The sequence below is a fragment of the Tachyglossus aculeatus genome, chromosome 12, assembly GCF_015852505.1.
Source record: "Tachyglossus aculeatus isolate mTacAcu1 chromosome 12, mTacAcu1.pri, whole genome shotgun sequence".
Classification (NCBI taxonomy): Eukaryota; Metazoa; Chordata; class Mammalia; order Monotremata; family Tachyglossidae; genus Tachyglossus; species Tachyglossus aculeatus.
Window position 1 is genome coordinate 36,785,984 of NC_052077.1, and position 13,908 is coordinate 36,799,891.

A 13,908-nucleotide genomic window follows, 5' to 3' on the forward strand; every position below is an offset into this window, starting at 1 on the left:
TGTGACCTTGGGCAAGTCACTTAACTTCTCTGGGTCTCAGTTACCTCATCTGTAAAGTGGGAATTAAGACTGTGAGCTCCACGTGGGGCAACCTGATCACTTTGTAAACTCCCCAGTGCTTAGAACAGTGCCTTGCACATAGTAAGTGCTTAACAAATGCCATCATTATTATTATTATTGGGAGAGTACATCACAACATTCCCTCCCTGCCAAGAGCTTCCAGTCTAGAGGCGAGCTGAGTCAAGCTGTGACGTTTGCATTTAGCTTGTTGATGTCTGAATTCTTCTGGCCAAAGAAGTGAGTGTGTTTTGAAAGGCTTCAAGCCAGGAGTCAGGTAAAGTCAAAGTACTTCCAAATGCTCAAAATAGCCAAGGCCTTTCAGATTAGCATGAATATTTATGCTGCTCTGAAGCCGCATATCTTCAGTATTTTATTTTTTTTTGGTGTAGTCACGGATTTAATGATACAACTATTAGTGTCAACACATAGCTAGTTAAACCTCCAGCTAAAACAAACCTTATCTTAGAGAGGGAACCTACATTATAATTAACTGGAAAACTTTTATGAGATGTCTTCTGTAAAGGCTCATAGATCATCGGTGGAGAAAAATGTCAGTTAGATAAAGGCACGCCACTAAAGTAAGCAGTAAAATGTTTTGATCTAAGTGTAGTACACCCCGGAGAAAATGAGAACAAAGAAATGAAACAAAATAGAATGAGTAAGTTCAAAACAGATAAGGAACAGGAGTCACTATATGTTTTCTTGAGGTGATTTAGTGGAATGCATTGGATCTGCTAGTAGAGGGCTATGTGTTACATACATTAAGCAATTTCACACTCAAATGAAAAATCAGTCAATCATATTTACTGAGTGCAGAGCACTGTACTAAGCACTTGGAAAGTACAATTTGGCAACAAATAGAGACAATCCCTACCTAACAACAGGTTCAGAGTCTGGAAGGGGGGAGACGGACAACAAAATGAAACAAGTAGATAGGCATCAATAACCTTTTATATTTTATATTATCAATGCTGTTCCAATCCAGTGAAAATCCATTGTAAAGATGGATTCTGGTTTAGTGGATAGGGCATGGGCCTGGGGGTCAGAAGGACCTGGGTTCTAATTCTGACTCCACCATGAACCTGCTGTGTGACCTTGGGCAAAGCACTTCACTTCTCTGTAGTGTGAGAAGCCGTGTGGCCTAGTGGAAAGAGCACAGGCTGGGAGTCAGAGGACCTGAGTTCTAATCCCAGCTCAATCACATTGGCTGTGTGGCATTGGTCAAGTCATTTAACTTCTCTGTGCCTCAGTTGCCTTCCCTGTAACATGGAGATTTTACCTGTTCTCCCTCCTACTAGGACTGTGAGCCCCTTGAAGAAGGCAGGGGCTGTGTTCACCCTGATTATCTTCTACCCCAGTGCTTGGCACACAGTAAGTGCTTAACAATGATCACAATCATTATTGTGATTTTTATTATCATTATTGTAGCGTCACCAATTGATCTCCCTAGGGTGGCAGGAGGTGACAGTTAGTAGTTCTGATAATTTGCTTTCTAGAAGTATCTAGTGTTTACTACATACCAAGCACTGAGCCAAAGCAGCGTGGCTCAATGGAAAGAGCCCGGGCTTGGGAGTCAGAGGTCATGGGTTCCAATCCTGGCTCCACCAGTTGTCAGATCAGTGACTTTGGGCAAGTCACTTAACTTCTCTGTGCCTCAGTTCCCTCATCTGTAAAATGGGGATGAAGACTATGAGCCCCATGTGGGACAATCTGATCACAATGTATGTATCCTCCCCAGCTCTTAGAACAGTGTTTTGCACACAGTAAGCGCTTAACAAATGCTATTATTATTATTATTATTATTATTATTACAATGCAATCAGTCTTAGGGAGCAGGAGGATAGGTGTTTAATCTCCATTTAGCAGATGGAGAAACTGAGGCAAAGAGGAGCTAAGTGACTTGCCCAAGGTCATACTGCAGGCATTAGAACCCAGATTTCCTGATTCTCAGTCCCACACTCTTTCCTCAAGGCCATGCTTCTTCACCATGAACGGTCCATAAATATCAGTTGATTAATGGACTGTCAACGAGGTATGGGTCCTCTTTAGAGGGGTTCCTGCCTGCTCAAAGCCACCCGCATCCATGCCACATTTTCCTCTTAAATCCCTCAAAAGAAATCCAGACGTCTTTGTTAGGCCCATGTCACTTTCACATGCACATTTATCTTCACCCAGTATTTAGAGTCTGCAAATCTCTGACAGCCAGAGAAGCAGCATGGCTTAGTGGCAAGAGAATGGGTTTGAGAGTCAGAGGTCGTGGGTTCTAATTCCGCCTCCATCTGCTGTGTGACCTTGGGCAAGCCACTTAACTTCTCTGTGCCTGAATGACCTCATCTGTAAAATAGGGATTAAGACTGTGAGCCCCACATGGGACAACCTTATTACCTTGTATCTATCCCAGTGCTTAGAATAGTGCTTGACACATAGTAAGTGCTTAACAAACACCATAACAATAATAATGATAATTATTATTAAATTAAATTGCATTACATCCATTTAGGAATCAGAAGGATCTGGATTTTAATCCTTGCTCTGTCACTTGTCTGCTTTGTGACCTTGCTTTGTGGGAAAGTCACTTAACTTCTCTGAGCTTCAGTCCCCTCATCTGTAAAATGGGGATTAAGACAGTGAGCCCCATGTGGGACAGGGACTGTGTCCAACCTAATTAGCTTATATCTACCCCAGTGCTTAAAACAGTGCTTAACAAATACCATTATTATTATTATTATTATTATTATTATTATTACTATTCTTACTACTACTCATTTAAAGCCACAGAGAAAATGGCTACCTTTCCAGCATTATCCAGTTCTACAATACAGTGGAGAATTTAATTCAGCTCACAACAATGGATGGCACTTAATATGGGGCTCTTGGTACAGTAAGTGCTCAATAAATACCCTCTAGACTGTAAGCTCACTGTGGGCAGGGTACATGTCTACCAACTCTTTGTATTGTACTCTCCCAAGCGTTTAGTACAATGGTCTTCACACAGTAAGCACTCAATAATTGATTGCAATAATTACATTAATAAAATATAGTAATAATTATAGACTCAATAATTGATGGTGAGAGTTTATCCTCATTATTATTTTATTAGGTCTCTTCTCATCACATTAAACCATGAAGTATTTTTCTCACCAAGTAATTACTACACAGTGCATATGGGAATATGAGGCTTCTAAACTTTGTAGGCAGAAATCTTTCAAAATCTAAAACCAGCATATTATTCTCATGGATGGACATTTATTGACATTTATTGCATAATGTTTATTGAATCCCAGTTCCAATAAATATGTCACCTTTTTTAGCCAAAGCATAAGAAACAAAGATGACAGCGATTACAAACAGAAATGAAAAATGAGATAGATACAGTGCTCTGCACACAATAAGCGCTCAATAAATACGATTGAATGAATGAATGAATTTATTGGGGACACGCAGACCACAGAAGCCGTCTTGGAGTCCAGTTTTTGATCTTCTTCATGCTCTGATTCGAGGATAGATTTAGCAAAAAAAAAAAATCAGACTATATGCCTTCTAAAAAGAAACACAAGATTAGATTGAGTCACTCATCTGATGTGGAGCTGATACAGCACTGAAATATAGGGAATTCCAATGGAGGTTTCCATTGAGTTTTAAAGTAGTTTTTTGGGCCAATACTGCTTCTCTACAAAAATTGCTTCCAGCTGCTTCGTGACCTATTTGCAAAGCTATAAGGCCTCGTAATTTTTCCCCGAGTTCCCCACAATTTCACGATGACCCCAAAGTAGTGTCTTGCACAGGTAGGACATGCCAAGATGCGTTTAATCTAAACTAAACCCCACATCGCGGTTTTGACAAATTTTAAGGAACCCTGCACAGAGTTAAAGGTAAAACAGACATTTATTTATTATGTGCTGCTCTAAATGATACGCTTTCAATTTATTAGGCGAAAAACACTTTTGCGCCTTTTTACCCTTTGTTGCTGTTCTCTTTGACTTTTGTTCTGAGGCCAACCTTCTGGATCGACTAGGATGACATGTGCATCTGAAAACCAAACCCAACGATAAAAAGGTGGTATTTGAATTTATGCCAGTGGTATTTCAGTGGCACATCACGGATTTGTAAAAACATTATCCCTGTGTAAGGAAAAAAATGAGGGATTTCTTCAGAGGTCAGGAATTAGCTGTTCATGCCTCTCTTTGGAGGAAATTTATGCCCTGCAATTCCTTCTGCCTAAATGGAATAATATCAGATTTTTAGACAGAAGTATACACACAGAGCTCTCTCATACAGAGGCCGTTGGCTCAGATGAGGCTGAGAAATGGCTCGTTACTTGCTAAGGGCCCTATCTCATTTTTCATTTCTGTTTGTAATCGCTGTCATCTTTGTTTCTTATGCTTTGGCTAAAAAAGGTGACTCATATTTATTGGAACTGGGTTTCAATAAACATTATGCAAGATGGTGGACCCAAAGGTGATTTATTGATAATTTGTCACTTATATTTATGGAAATGCAGACCTCAGAGCCACAGAGTTGGTAAATCATATCCTACAGCTACAGAGGTTTTGTTCTCACTTAGCTGCCAAAAGTACACCATGTAAACTGAGTGCCCTAGAACTTAATAATAATGGCACTTGTTATTACCGAACCAAGAAAGAAAAGACAATGGGTTAGAAGTTTATTTTTCTTTCCAGATGTTTGCGAGTCAATCTTAGGTCGTGCCAACACCAGACTGATAAAAATATAATTAGAAGTGCGATAACAATTTAATGAGGGTGAGGTTTGGGAAGGAATATAAATAAAGCAACGGACTGTGTGGAGGTTTTTTTTTATTAAGCTGTTTATTATTGTACAGCTGTATGGGAAGTCTGACACACTGTTCGCAGATGGAAGAAGCTGTTCGTCTTTGCTATTGGCGGTGGCGGTAGGGGCGGAAACCTCAGAGCTTGTTTCCATCCACTTGTCCCGGACTCGTTCGTTCGAAATGGAACTCGGGACGTCAAAACCATCAGCGGGGACTTGGGATGACACGATGTCCATCCGGTGTTGGCCAGCCACTTTGCCACCCACTTATCTTCTCTGGCAACCTCTCAGACAACAAGCTGTTCCACTCCTCGTAATATGTTTATCTCTCGTAGTGATGTCAGCAGAACTCGGCAAATCTAATATTCAAGCTCAAACAGATTTGTTGGTGCTCTTTGTTTAGGAGAAAGTGTTCGGAATCACTGGGACAGCTGCTTCCTCTTGATATGTGGATCAGACTTTGCTTTTTGTGGGCTACTTTTTAGATAGGCCTTGAGAGATGAAAAAAAAAGCACCTATCGTTGAAAGTACTACTTTTTGTTTTTCACGAAGGGCCACTTCCAAAGTATTTTTCCACAGATGGATTGTGTAACTTGCTTTTTCCTTCCCAGTTGATCTGGATCTCATACTCAAAAAAGAATGCCAAAGTAAAATATTAACCTCCCTCCCTCAACCATCAGGAAAGACTTAAAAAATGCACTTGTACAACTATAGAGCTTAAACTTGATAACATTTCCAAGATTAATGCTCTAGGGCTAAGGAGATTCTCTTGACACAAATAATATGTACGCATAATGTGGCATCTATAATTTCTAACTGTTCCCATCAGGTTACATACACTACTCTGAAATGTCTCAACTCTGGAGGAAAAAAAAGATATGGGAACATATTTATGCTCCATGTGTAAGGTGCATTATTTATGATTAAATAAATGGTTCATATGCAGTATAGAAGGAGACAAATAGGGTCATAATTTACCTAAGATGCGAACCCTTGGAGACACGCTGTATCTAAACAAAATCTTCTATCCATTGAAAGAGATGTCCTGATTATTGTTTTTAAGGATCTGGATCAGCCTGGGTCCAGACATATGGAGACTTAAGAGGCAGGTGCAGTTCTTATTCCCTCTTGTGATTTTTTTTTTCAAAAAACTTCATGCTCCTTCCTCCTCTATTTTTTATGGATCAAGGATCTCCTCACAAATGGTTTCCAAATGATTTTAAAGGACTTTTTGTTTAATATTGAGTCTCCCTTCGTCCATTTTCTTTGCTGTCATCTTGCTGATGTGCTCTTCTCCAGAGGATAGTCTCTCACATCTATTTTGAGGGATTAGAAACAGCTTGGCCAAGTGGAAAGAGCTCAGGACTGGGATTCAGGGGACCTGAATACTAATCCTGGTTCCAACACATGCCAGCTAAGTGACCTTGGCCAAGTCACTTCTCTGGGCCTCGGTTTCTTCACATGGGAAATGGGGATTAACTATATGTTCTCCCTCCTCCTCTGACTGTGAGCCCCATGTTGGATGGAGACTACATCTGATCTACTTGTTTTCTGTCTCTGTCAGTGCTTAACACATAATAAAGCACTTAACGAATAATAATAATTGTGGTATTTGTTAAGTGCTTACTGTGTGCCAGGCACTGGACTAATCGCTGGAATGGAGACAAACAAATCGGGTTGGACAAGGTCCCAGTCCCATGTGGGGTGCACCGATTATTATTATTAGAAACAGTATTACTAATTTGCAGTCTTTCCAAGAAAAGATGAAAATTGAAATTGCAAGGTTTAAATGATGATTTGTTCAGTCATATTTCTTGAGCACTTGCTATATTTAGAGCACTGTACTAAGGGCTTGGGAGAGGACACTGCAGCAATAAACAGACACATTCCCTGTCCACAATGAAATTAAAGCTTAGAAGCAACAGAGAGCATGAAATTAGATCAGCAAGATGCAAATCACATTTCTCCTTCCTCAGATTCATCAGACCACATCCATTTCCTCATTTAAAGACCTTCAAAAATGCTGCTTTTTCCGGGAAGCATCTCCGATAAATCCCCTACGATCCCTGGCATGCTGTCCTGTTATGGCATCTCCTCAGCCACATTAGCACTCTTTTGTATGACTTCCCCCACTATTCAGCTGGGTTATGTTCCCTGAAAATGATGCTGGATTATTCATGGGTGTACCATGGAGTCCTTTTCCCCATAGGTTTGCACGCTCTTAATGAATTCCCAATCCTGAACGCACTCTGATGTGACAGCCATACTCCATGGACCCTATTCCATGACTGAGCCCCCCTTTCCTCTTCTCCCTCTCCCTTCTATGTCACTGTGACTGGCTCCCTTTATTCATCCCCACCTCCCAGGCTCACAGCACTTGTGTCTGTATCTGTCATTTATTTATTTATTTATTTATTTATTTATTTATTTATTTATTTATTTATATTAATGTCTGTCTCCCCCTCTAGACTGCAAACTCCCTGTGAGCAGGGAATGTGTCAGTTCATTGTCGTATTGTACTCTCCCAAGCCCTAGTACAGTGCTCTGGACGTGGTAAGCACTCAATAAATAAAATTGAGTGAATGATTGAATGAATGGATTTACTGGAGCCTAAGTTTTCACAAATGGTCTCTCTCCTGAGCAGCTGTAAGTCCCAAGAATAACAAATGAAAATATACCCGAGGGATAGCTGTGAAACCCCTTTTTAGCAGCAATAATACAGGATCGGCAAATCCGGTGGATCCCAAATTGTCCCTGCTGCCCAATGTTTGGGTCACCTTTGGAAAATAAAGTCTCGCACTGCCCCCTGAAGGGCAACCCCGAGGGATTTTGTTGGATGGAGGAGTTACAGACGACTCCCCTCGAATAAGCCCTCTTTCTTCCTCCCCTTAGGGGCCTTTTGGGAGTTGAACTGAGAAGGGGAATAAGTCCATCTCAGTTCTCGGGAGGCGGCATGGGAACAGGCGTGATCTCTGAGTTAACCTAACCGTGTGGGGATTTATTTACCGAAATCAACACCTTGAATTGCCCTTGGAAACGCAGATCGGAGGCAGATGCAGAAACTTGAGTGGGACATGCCCCCTGCTGCGTAGGCCCATAAGCAAATGAACTGTTGCCTTTCTGCACCAACTGACCCTTCTGGGTGGTCTTCTGGTTCATCCAGAAGCAGAGTGGCTCAGTGGAAGGAGCATGGGCTTTGGAGTCAAAGGTCATGGGTTTGAATCCCAGCTCCGCCATGTGTCAGCTGTGTGACCTTGGGCAAGTCACTTAACTTCTCTGAGCCTCAGTTCCCTCATCTGTAAAATGGGGATTAAGACTGTGAGCCCCCCATGGGACAACCTGATCACCTTGTATCCCCCCCAGCGCTTAGAACAGTGCTTTGCACATAGTAAGCACTTAACAAATGCCATCATTATTTATTTATTATTATTATCCCATGCAGAATGTGCTGCAGGAATCCTACCCTGGAGCTCAAATAAAAGACAAAAATCTCCAAACCCTAAAGAAGCAAGATGAAATTTGCTTGGGAGAGAAGAGGGTGCCAAGCGCCATTCACTCATTCAATCATATTTATCGAGCACTTACTGTGTGCAGAGCACTTGGGAAGTACAAATCGGCAACATATAGAGATGGCCCCTACCCATCAACGGGCTCACAGTCTAGAAGGGGGAGACAGACAACAAAACAAACAGGGTTAAAGGCTTCTAAGCCCCAGCAGGGATAGATATTTTCAAGTCTCCCTCCCCCTGAAGGCAGTAAGCTCTTTTCATCTACCACTTCTGGTATTGTTCTTCTCAAGTGCTTACTACAGTGCTCTGCACATAGTAAGCACTCAATAAATACCAGTGATTATACATATTTGTAATTTATTTATTTATATTAATGTCTGTCTCTCCCCCTAGACTGTAAGCTCATTGTGGGCAGGGAATGTGTCTGTTTTTTGTTATATTGTACTTTCCCAAGTGCTTAGTAAAGTGCTCTCTACAGAGTAAGTGCTCCATAAATATGATTGAATGAATGAAGGAATGCAGTGCTCTGCACCCACTGAGTGAAAGAAAGAACCCCTTCTCCTGAAAACCCTATCCAACCTTGCCTTCACTAACACTGTCCTCTCCTGGTTCTCCTTCTGTCTCTCTGGTCACTCAGTCTCTTTCTCAATCTCCCCTTCCCCTAATTATAGGAGTCCCTCAGGGCTCAGTTTTGGATCCTCTAGTATTCTCCATTTACACTCACTCCCTTGGAGAACTCATTCACGTCCATGGCTTCAACTACCATCATCTGTATAGAGATTCCCAAATCTACATCTCCAGGCCAGATTTCTCTTCTTCTCTGCAGTCTCATATTTCTTCCTGTCTGCGGGACATCTCCTGCCAACACCTGTAACTTAACATGTTCAAAAAAGAACTCCTCATGTTCCCACCCAAACCTTGTCCTCCTCCTGACTTCCCCATCACTGAAGACAGCATTACAATCTTCCCTGTCTCACAAGTCTGTAACCTTGGCATTGTTCTTGACTCATCTCTCTTATTCAACCCGCAGATTCAATCCATCACCAAATCTTGTCAGTTCAACCTTCACAGCATCTCTAGAATCGATCCCTTCCTCCCCATCTAAATTGCTAGCATGTTATGCAAGCACTTATCCTATCTCACGTTGATTTTTGCATCAGCCTCCTTGCTGACCTCCCAGCCTTCTGTCTCTCCCAACTCCAGTCCATACTTCACTATTCTGTGGCCCAGATCATTTTTCTACAAAAACATTCAGTCCATGTGCCTCCACTTCTCAGGAACCTCCTGTGGTTGCCCATCCACCTCCTCGTCAAACAGAAACTTCTTATCGTAGGTTTTAAAACACAAAATCACCTTACCTCCTCCTACCTTACATCCCTGATTTCCTACTATTCATTCATTCATTCATTCAATCATATTTATTGAGCGCTTACTGTGTGCAGAGCACTGTACTAAGCACGTGGGAAGTACAAGTTGGCAACATATAGAGTCGGTCCCTACCCAACAACGGGCTCACAGTCTAGAGGGGGGAGACAGACAACAAAACAAAACATGTGGACAGGTGTCAAGCCATCAGAATAAATAGAAGTAAAGCTAGATGCACATCATGAACAAAATAAATAGAATAGTAAATATGTACAAGTAAAATAAATAAAGTAATAACTCTGTACAAACATATATACAGGTGCTGTGGGGAGGGGAAGGAGGTAGGGCGGGAAGAATGGGGAGGGGGTGAGGAAAGAGGGGGCTCAGTCTGGGAAGGCCTCCAACCCAGTCATCCTGCTGACTTTGGTCCACTAATGCCAAGCTACTCACCATACCTCGTTCTCATGCTCTGCACACAGTAAGCACTCAATAAATACGATTAAATGAAATTCTCGTTTATCTCAACACTGACTCCTCACCCACATCCTGCCTCTGGCCTACTCACCCTTCATGTCTCACAGAAGAGCACTCTCCCCGCATTCTAAGCCTTATTAAAAGCAAATCTCTTCCAAGAGGACGTCCCCAAGTCCCCATTTCATCTTCTCATACTTCTGCATCAGAAGCAGCATGGCGTATAGAAACAGCATGAAATGGTGAACAGAGCATGGGAATCAAAAGGTCAATAGATTCCTGTACCTTCATCCACACTTCCTCCACCAAGCCTCCTCTGTGCCTCAGTTACCTTATCTGTAAAATGGAGATCAAGACTGTGAGTCCCATGTGGGACAGGGACTATGTCCAACCTGAGTAACTTGTATCTACCCTAGAGCTTAGTATCGTGCCTGGCGCATAGTCAGCACTTAACAAATACCATAAAAAAAGCCTTGCTGATCAAATTCCAGCAACTCATGCCACAGTAGCCCATCACCCAACTCTAGAACTTACACAATAGTTCTGTTCTCTCTCAGCATTTATTTATGTATGTCTAATTGATTAAACAGTGAACTGATTGTGACCACCTAATTTGTAACTGTTTGAATGTCTGTCTCCCCCATTAGAGTGTAAATTTATTGTGAGAAAGGAATGAGTTTCCTACTTCAGCGAACTTTCCCAGGTACAATGCATTGCACTCAATCAATGGTATTTATTGAGCACTTACTGGATACAGAATACTGTACTGAGTGCTTGGGAGAGTAGCATGGCCTAGTGGCGAGAGCATGGGTTTGGGAGTCACAGGACGCGGCTTAAAATTCCAGCTCCACCTCTTGTCTGCTATGTGACCTTGGGCAAGTCACTTCATTTCTCTGTTCCTCAGTTACTTCATCTGCAAATTGGGGATAAAGACTGTGAGCCCCATGTGGGTTCAACCTGATTACCTTGTAACTACCCCAGTGCTTAGAACAGTGCTTGGCACATAGTAAGTGCTTAACAAATACCATACTACTACTACTACTACTACTACTACTACTACTACTACTACTACTACTACTACTACTAATAATAATAATAATAATAATAATAATAGAGAAGCAGCATGGCTCAGTGGAAAGAGCCCGGGCTTTGGAGTCAGAGGTCATGGGTTCAAATCCCGGCTCCGCCAACTGTCAGCTGTGTGACCTTGGGCAAGCCACTTAACTTCTCTGGGCCTCAGTTCCCTCATCTGAAAAATGGGGATGAAGACTGTGAGCCCCCCATGAGACAACCTGATCAACTTGTAGCCTCCCCAGCGCTTAGAACAGTGCATTGCACATAATAAATACTTAACAAATGCCGTTGTTATTATTATTATAACTATTATTATTACCCTACAATACATTTTCTGTCCATGAGGGGCTTACAGTCTAGAGGGTGGGCACTCAAAAAATAGCTTTATTGATACTCCTCCCCTCTCTTCTTTCTCCCCTTATGAATAAACCTCTTTTGATGAGGGATGAGGAAGGTCAGGGTCCCAAATCTGATGGTGTCTCAATACTTTGAGATGCCAGAATGGCTATAAGCCCAAAATAGGCCTACATGATGGGAACGGCACCCGTATCTTTGCTGGCGTCTAATTGATGACATAAACAGTGGTGCTATTACAACATTGGTGCCAATGTGACTATAGTGACCTTGGAGTAATCATATCTGCATCATATTTTTGGTGACAGAGTCATAATGGAATACTTGACATAATAAGGTAGAAAGGCAGCATTGCCGAGTGAGAAGAGTACTGATCTGGGGAATTAGGCAACCTCGCTTCTAATCCAAAATTTTTTTTTTTCTAATGGTATCTGTCAAGTGCTTACTATGTGCCAGGCACTCTACTAAGCGCTGGGGTAGATCCAAGCTAATCAGATTGGATATAGTCCCTGTCCCACATAGGGCTCACAGCCTTAATCCCCAGCATGGCTCAGTGGAAAGAGCCCAGGCTTTGGAGTCAGAGGTCATGGGTTCAAATTCTGGCTCCACCACTTGTCAGCTGTGTGACTTTGGGCAAGTCACTTCACTTCTCTGGGCCTCAGTTAACTCATCTGTAAAATGAGGATGAAGACTGTGAGCCCCCCGTGGGACAACCTGATCACCTTGTAACCTCCCTAGTGCTTAGAACAGTGCCTTGCACATAGTAAGCACTTAATAAATGCTATTATTATTATTATTATTATTATTTTACAGGTGAGGGGACTGAGACCCAGAGAAGTGAAGTGATTTGCCCAATGTCACACAGCAGACAAAAGGTAGAACCAGCACATAGAACAGTGCTTGGCGCATAGTAAGTAATAATAATAATGGCATTTATTAAGCACTTACTATGTGCAAAGCACTGTTCTAAGCACTGGGGAGGTTACAAGGTGATCAGGTTGTCCCCCGGGGGGCTCACAGTCTTAATCCCCATTTTACAGATGAGGTAACTGAGGCACAGAGAAGTTAAGTGACTTGCCCAAAGTCACACAGCTGACACTTGGAGCCGGGATTTGAACCCATGACCTCTGACTCCACAGCCCGTGCTCTTTCCATTGAGCCACGCTGCTTCTCAAGTGCTTAACAAGTACCATCATCATTATTATTATTATCAGGATTAGAACTCAGGTCCTTCTGACTCCCGGGCCCTGCTTCTCCTCCACTTGCCTGCTGAGGGATCATGGGTGAGCCACTTAACTTCTCTGGGCCTCAGTTTCCTCACTTGTTCTTCCTCTCCCTTAGAAGTAGTAATAGTAGTAGTATGTATTAAGTGCCTACTGTGTGAAGAGCATTGCAGTAAGCCCTGTGAATACACAGGAAGGAATTAGATTAGGTCCCCTTCCCATGGGAAGCTCAGAATTTTTGAGTGTAAGTCGGGGGAAGGGACTGGAGACAGATACATCACAGCGCAGCACAGACAAATACAAAAAATAAAAATGAAATCAGTAATGTGCTATAGTTAGAGAAGCAGAATTTCAGGTTTCTTGGACTCAGAATTCAGGGCATCTGAAAAGTTTAGCCACTCTCTGAATTAGCTATCGGAGCACGGTAGTAACTTCCTAGTGGCAACTGGAAGGGATAACTTAATTTACCTAGTTGTTACCCTAGTATCTACCCTAGAGCTTAGAACAGTGCGTGGCACAGAGTAAGTGCTTAACAAATGTCATAATAATACTTTTCTGGACTGTGAGCTCATTGTGGGCAGAGAATGTGTCTGTTGTTGTATTGCACTCTCCCAAGCACTTAGTACAGTGTTTTACACACAGTAAGCGCTCAATAAATAATAATGATAACAATAATGATGGTATTTGTTAAGCGCTTACTATGTGCTGAACACTGTTCTAAGTGCTGGGATAGATGCAAGGTTAGCAGTTTGTCCCATGTGGGGCTCACAATCTTAATCCCCATTTTACAGATGAGGAAACTGAGGCCCAGAGAAGTTAAGTAATAATAATAATAATAATGATGATGGCATTTATTAAGCACTTACTATGTGCAAGGCACTGTTCTAAGCACTGGGGGGGATACAAGGTCATCAGGTTGTCGCACATGGGGCTCACAGTCTTCAGCCCCATTTTACAGGTGAGGTAACGGAGGCACAGAGAAGTGAAGTGACTTGCCCAAAGTCACACAGCTGACAGGTGGCGGAGGTGGGATTTGAACCCATGACCTCTGACTCCAAAGCCCG